The sequence below is a fragment of the Podarcis muralis genome, chromosome 3, assembly GCF_964188315.1.
Source record: "Podarcis muralis chromosome 3, rPodMur119.hap1.1, whole genome shotgun sequence".
In the NCBI taxonomy this organism is placed as follows: domain Eukaryota; kingdom Metazoa; phylum Chordata; class Lepidosauria; order Squamata; family Lacertidae; genus Podarcis; species Podarcis muralis.
In genome coordinates this window covers 42,150,079-42,156,648 of record NC_135657.1, presented here as the reverse complement: position 1 = coordinate 42,156,648, position 6,570 = coordinate 42,150,079, and the positions used below count along the sequence as shown (strand labels likewise).

General features: G+C 46.1%; 1 long non-coding RNA gene across 1 annotated transcript; it reads left to right on the top strand.

The window, feature by feature from the left end:
* The first annotated feature begins 2,273 nt into the window (after positions 1-2,273).
* LOC114594464 (uncharacterized) lies at positions 2,274-6,348 on the top strand. Its single transcript, XR_003705992.2, has 2 exons — positions 2,274-2,753; positions 2,879-6,348. It is a non-coding gene; the product is annotated as an uncharacterized LOC114594464 (long non-coding RNA).
* The last annotated feature ends 222 nt before the right edge of the window (positions 6,349-6,570 follow it).

The following is a 6,570-nucleotide window of genomic DNA, read 5'->3' as shown; positions in this document are numbered from 1 at the left end:
CTGTTGTTGTTGTTTAAAGAGCGGTGGGCAAGGGCTGGCCTGCAGCATAAGAGCCAACTCCTAGGGGCAGAGGTCCCTTGCACCCCCCCCAATAAAATATTTGAGGGGACACCCCCCCAAAGTTGATGGGCATTGCTATTCAAATAGTGTAGATGTGCCCCATCATGTGATCGATGATGCAGTGCAGGGCTTAGTTGCTCCTCCCCCCCCCCCCAATATTTCATTCAAGTTCGCACCCCTGGCCTGAGGCAAAATGGTTCCCCATTTCCATTCCATGACCAAACTGGCAGCTGAATCTAACCTCCAAGCAGGGGTGAAACTAGGCTTTCTTTCACCCAGGTCAAAGAACCAGTTTGGCACGCACACACGCACACAAACACACACACACAGGGAGCCTCAATGGCGCACCCCTGGAGGCTTCACCTGGGACAAAAAAAACCCTAGCTAGCTGCCCCCCACTTTACGGCTCTGCCTCCAGGGGACACTGTCCTATACCTGAATCTGAAGGCAGCTGGCTAGCTTAGGGTACCCAGGGCCCATTTCACACATACACCTTTGTACCTCAACACATCACTGTCGCTTCTCTCCACCCTCGCATTAGACTCTGCCTACTCTTAGGGACGGCCTTGGGGATGGGGAACCAGTGGCCCCCTAGGTGTTGCTTGACTTTGGCTCTCATCAGCCTAGTCTGCAGGTCCAGTGGTCAGAGGTGTTGGGGACTGTAGTCTAACAACATCTGGATGCTCATAATTTCCTCAGCCCTGGCTGTTGTTTTCAGCCTTTCTAGGTTATTTAGGAGTGTAATAACACGCTGGACTTTGAGGCCTTATGGTTATTGAGGCACAAACCTTCATCCAGTACACCCTCCTTGCCTTCTGGAACCCTCTTATTGGGCAGGTCCTAGCAGCAGGATCAGATGAGAGGATACTGCAACGCCAAATAATGAAATGAAAGGCCCTGAGAGTTCAGCTCCGTCAATCCCACCAGAAAAAAAATCCCACAGAGAAATGTCACTAGCAAAGCTGGCCCAATACACGCATGCTCCTTTGCCTATTCCACATATGGAATCCAATCAGAGTGGCACTTGAATCTTATTTCAGCACTGTCAACCAGAAAGCATCCTTCACACCTGAGGGCATCAGGCTAGCTTAAGGGTGTAATGTGCTCTGTTTTCCCACCTGATCTGATAGGGTAGAAGGAGTGCGTAGAGTAGAACACTGCAGCTCCCTTCCCCTTCATCAGTACAGAGCTGAGTTGCCTCTTACAAGCAAGTGTCTGGTCTCCTAATTAAACACCCTCTCTCCCCCTGCTGCTTCCCTGTTCAAAACTGCTCCTTCCCATACCTGATCTTCTCAAATAGGGGAAAGAACACTATCAGGGTCTGTTATATTCACATATAATGTGTAGTTCCAACAGCTTATACAGTGGTACCTTGCTTTAAGAACAGCTTAGTTTATGAACAACTTGGATTAAGAATGCTGCAAACCCGGAAGTAGGTGTTTTGGTTTGTGAACTTTGCCTTGGAAGCAAAACATGTTCCGCTTCCTGTTAAGTGTGTTCCATTTGTAAATTGAGTCCCCCGCTGCTATGGGAAAGCACGCCTTGGTTTAAGAACGCTTTGGTTTTAGAATGGACTTCCGGAACGGATTAGGTTTGTAAACCAAGGTACCACTGTACAAATAAATGTCAGCCAGGAATTCTTTGGATCCATCTCCATGCACCATCCATTAGCTTAGGCCTCACAAAACATTTGGGGCCAGTGGGTTATGTGGGTACATTTTGAATTTTGAGAGTGTGCTGTAGGCACCAGTCACAAAATGGCTGCCATGGGAGCTTGATGTAAAGCAAAACTAGAGTACAGTCATGTTGACCTATTTGTAATTCCATAATCGAATAAAGACTCCTGTTCTAAAGGTAAAGGTACCCCTGCCCGTACGGGCCAGTCTTGACAGACTCTAGGGTTGTGCGCCCATCTCACTCAAGAGGCCGGGGGCCAGCGCTGTCCGGAGACACTTCCGGGTCACGTGGCCAGTGTGACATCGCTGCTCTGGCGAGCCACAGCCGCACACGGAAACGCCGTTTACCTTCCCGCTAGTAAGCGGTCCCTATTTATCTACTTGCACCCGGGGGTGCTTTCGAACTGCTAGGTTGGCAGGCACTGGGACCGAACAACGGGAGCGCACCCCACCGCGGGGATTTGAACCGCCGACCTTTCGATCGGCAAGCCCTAGGCGCTGAGGCTTTTACCCACAGCGCCACCCACGTCCCTCCTGTTCTAAAAGGGAAGGTTAAATGATGGGGGGGGGATACCAGAAATGCATGTGTAAGCAGTTTTATTGGTGGTGGTTAAGAAATGTTTTAGGGGCAGGCTCCTGTGAAAGGACCTTGAGAAAACGTGTAAGGAACTGCAGAGGATACATACACAGAAGAGCAGAGTCTGCAGATTTGCTGTTCTGCATGTGACAATGACCTTAAGAGCCATTAGTTTCCATTTCTCTTTGCACGCTGAGCACCAGCAGTAGAACCACAATATAATTGACTCTTTATGTGGAGGAAGTTGTGCCATTCATGATCAGTGATGGTGGCTCTAAAATCGGGGGGGGGGGGAGGGATCCACTTTCCAAGCAACAATGTATTACAGCTTGATTTGTGATATTCCTGAACCAAAAGCAGTTCCCTCATGGAAGACATTTGAAAGCTACAACTAATGAACAACTGCAGCGCCTGATCTTGTAAACAGATGGTGTCAAAAGGTACTAGAATTTTGTGGTCTTGGTGGTCATGATACTCTGTTAATCCCAGTTAGTCGACAGATTACATGCATGGAATGTATATTTAACATGACGAAAATGTTTGCTTTTATAATCCATCTTTACAGGTGAAATTAAGGTTTAGAGGCAATCAAGAAAACAAATCCTCTGCAATTTGGATTTTGAAATTTGACATCAACATAGAAACTTCAGCATCAAAAATTAACACACAATTTGACTGGTTTGTTTCCCTTCCACCATCTTTTAAAGAAGAAGGATGCCAAGTGTCAAATCCAAAGATGTGCTTGCAAAACTTGTAAAGGCGTATTCCACCTCCCTGGAAACTGTTGTGGGTCAAATTCATTTCAGCATTACCAATTTCCTTGTGTCCATTTGAGAGCCTGCTATTTCTTATTTCTGCCTAGTGGAGCACAACCCATAGGTCTGCATAGCCCTTCGCCAAGAGAAGGAAGTTTTTTCAATAACAATACAGACATATTTTTGTGTATCTTGACAGTGTTACCATAACAGAGGCAGACTCTGCCTCCACAGCTGTGGCCAAATCCCTTACCTAGCCACATAATGTGGTCTTTCAATGGACAGCAGATGCAGTCCACCACATTCTTTTTCATTAATCCAAAAGTTATATTAATCTCTAACTAGGCTCACTGCACAGATTGTCAAAAGAGAAGCTGTGAATTGTAGCAATAGTGAAGAATGTGATTTGGGAAACACTAACAGAACTACTGAATATTGTAAGAGTCACACAGAAAAGGGTCAAGTGGGGACAGAGTTCATATTTCCTGACTGAAATTGAGCACTATTGAAAAGACAAGTTCATTTCTTCTGCTACTGGAATCTTACGTCCCATTGAACAATTTTTTTTTTTTTTTAATTAGCCTAATAGTCTTATGTCTGCTGCTGCTCCATTACCAGATTGGCATGTATTTTATAATAGAACACAGCATACTTTCTAGTCTTCCTGCATTCTAAAAAAATTTGATGGAGTAGTTGCCTTTACAAGCTTCCAATTTGTTTGCTCCAGGCAATGTAACAAAGTATGCAGGAATTATACATGTATAATGTAATCTTAGAGTACAGAGAGAGTTCTGTCTAGCAGTTGGGGGGGAAAGATATAATCATCCTATGGGCAAAAAGGGGCATGTACTGTACACTAACTTCAACCAAGGACAAGATAACACTATTTAGTACAATTAAGGGTGATTCCTGACTCACTATTTTGCGGGAAAGTTTCAAGCACATGCTGGAACTTTAGATTTCCACAGTTAAAGGGTATTAAAGCATTATGTCACCCTAGTGCAACAAACCCACTTTTTAAAAGAATCGGACTTCTTGCTTTTTGGAAAGTAAATCAGGATGAATGTTCAATGTACAGGTCAACTGGAGGGGCTCTAAGATCAGTTTTCGAAAGAGAAAAGGCCATATATAAAGGAAAATACTGTACATGCATTGATACTTTTAAAATTATTATTATTATATTATGGAAATACGGTGAGCAAAATAATTATGCAAATGTGTATACATCTAAAAAATGATCAATTTGGCATACTTTTATTTCTTTCCCACACCGCAACATCCCAGTCCCTTAGTGTACAATAGGGCAGGGTCTATCTCCCAATAGAAAAGGGCCAGAAAGGGAAGCTGAGAGTGACAAGGACTGCAGAGATCCTGCCAAGCAATTGTTGGATGCTTCACCCAAAATATTTACTAGTCTCTTCATTTCTAACCAGGCATGGCCTATCTTCAGCTGGAAATATTTTCAAGTATTTTGGCATATAGTACATATGAAATTCAAAGTTGTAGCAGAAGTCTTAAGGATATTGTATGAGACATACGATGTAACTCCATATTCCACACTACCGCTCATTGCTATAAGGCAGGGATGAGGAACCTCAGGTCTGGGGGGCAGATACAACTATCTGGCCCTTGGAACGCTCTCCAAGGGTAAAGGTAAAGGTACCCCTGCCCGTACGGGCCAGTCTTGCCAGACTCTAGGGTTGTGCGCTCATCTCACTCTATAGGCCGGGAGCCAGCGCTGTCCGCAGACACTTCCGGGTCACGTGGCCAGCGTGACAAGCTGCATCTGGCGAGCCAGTGCAGCACACGGAACGCCGTTTACCTTCCCGCTGGTAAGCGGTCCCTATTTATCTACTTGCACCCGGGGGTGCTTTCGAACTGCTAGGTTGGCAGGCGCTGGGACCGAACGACGGGAGCGCACCCCGCCGCGGGGATTCGAACCGCCGACCATGCAATCGGCAAGTCCTAGGCACTGAGGTTTTACCCACAGCGCCACCCGCGTCCCTCTCTCCAAGGGTACCCCCACACTAACCACACCCCCACTCCCAGGCCACGCTCCTCCTCACTGGCCCCACTTCATACTCATTGGCCGTTTGTGTAAAACCTACTTTAGTGTACAAAGGTAAAAATCACACCCATTGCTCTGTTCTCCTCTGCCTCTGAACCTGCTTACCCCTGGCATGTGCCCCCCTGAAAAGGTTGCCCAGAAGGAAATGCAGCCATTGGGCAGAAAAAGGTTAGTCACTCTGCCACCCCCACTATAAAGGAACATTACTGTCAACATGCCTGCCAACCTAGCAGTTCGAAAGCACATCAAAGTGCAAGTAGATAAATAGGTACCGCTCCGGCGGGAAGGTAAATGGCATTTCCCTGTGCTGCTCTGGTTCTCCAGACGCGGCTTAGTCATGCTGGCCACATGACCGGCTCCCTCAGCCTGTAAAGGGAGATGAGCACTGCAACCCCAGAGTCGGCCACGACTGGACCTAATGGTCAGGGGTCAGGGGTCCCTTTACCTTTACAGTGGTGCCCCGCAAGACGAATGCCTCGCAAGACGAAAAACTCGCTAGACGAAAGAGTTTTCCGTTTTTTTGAGTCGTTCCGCAAGACGAATTTCCCTATGGGCTTGCTTCTCAAGACGAAATGTCTTGCAAGTTCTTGCGAGTTTGTTTCCTTTTTCTTAAAGCCGCTAAGCTGTTAATAGCCGCTAATAGCCGCTAAGCCGCTAATAGCCGCTAAGCCGCTAATAGCCGAACCGCAAGACGAAGAGACTCGCGGAACGGATTAATTTCGTCTTGCGAGGCACCACTGTACTTTACTGTCAATATTGTTTTCCTCATCAAAGATGGGCCAGGATCCAAAGAGCTTATCCTGGCAGTCCCAAGGGCTTGGATATGCCTCATAGGGTTTTTGACTTCCCTGTCTACTTTGAATAACAGACACCCATATGCTTTTAGAAATCCAACCAGGTTCAAAAAGAGTTTTCTAGTGACGTAAGCTACTGTTGGGGTTGGGGAAATCAAGCACAAAAAACCCTGGTTTGCAGTCAAGGTCCCTTCAGCCCTCCCAATAAAATATTTGAGGGTGCTGGGCCCCTCCGAAGTTGATGGGCATTGCCATTCAAATGGTGTCCATGTACAGCATCATGTGATTGATTATGTGGGGCAGGGCTTATTCAAGTTCCCACTCCTGGTGTGCAGAAATAGTCAAGCTGTCCTCTGGATGCTGGCCAAGGAATAATCCCTATTACACGGCTTTAAAGAATAAACAGCATCAGCATCTATCTATGTTGTGACAGGTGCCTCATTTAAAAGATATGCTGATATTTATTGCAATTAAGTACTGTCTGTTTCGCTCACATGCAACTGGAAGGTGTAGTAGTTTCACTGGAAAAAGCAACTAGTTGCACTGAAAAGCAAAGAGTGTGTTAGATCTGGATACAAACTGGAAGAAAAAGCTAACTTTTGTTTCTTTTTCATCAAGTTTTCAATGCAGTGAGGCATAG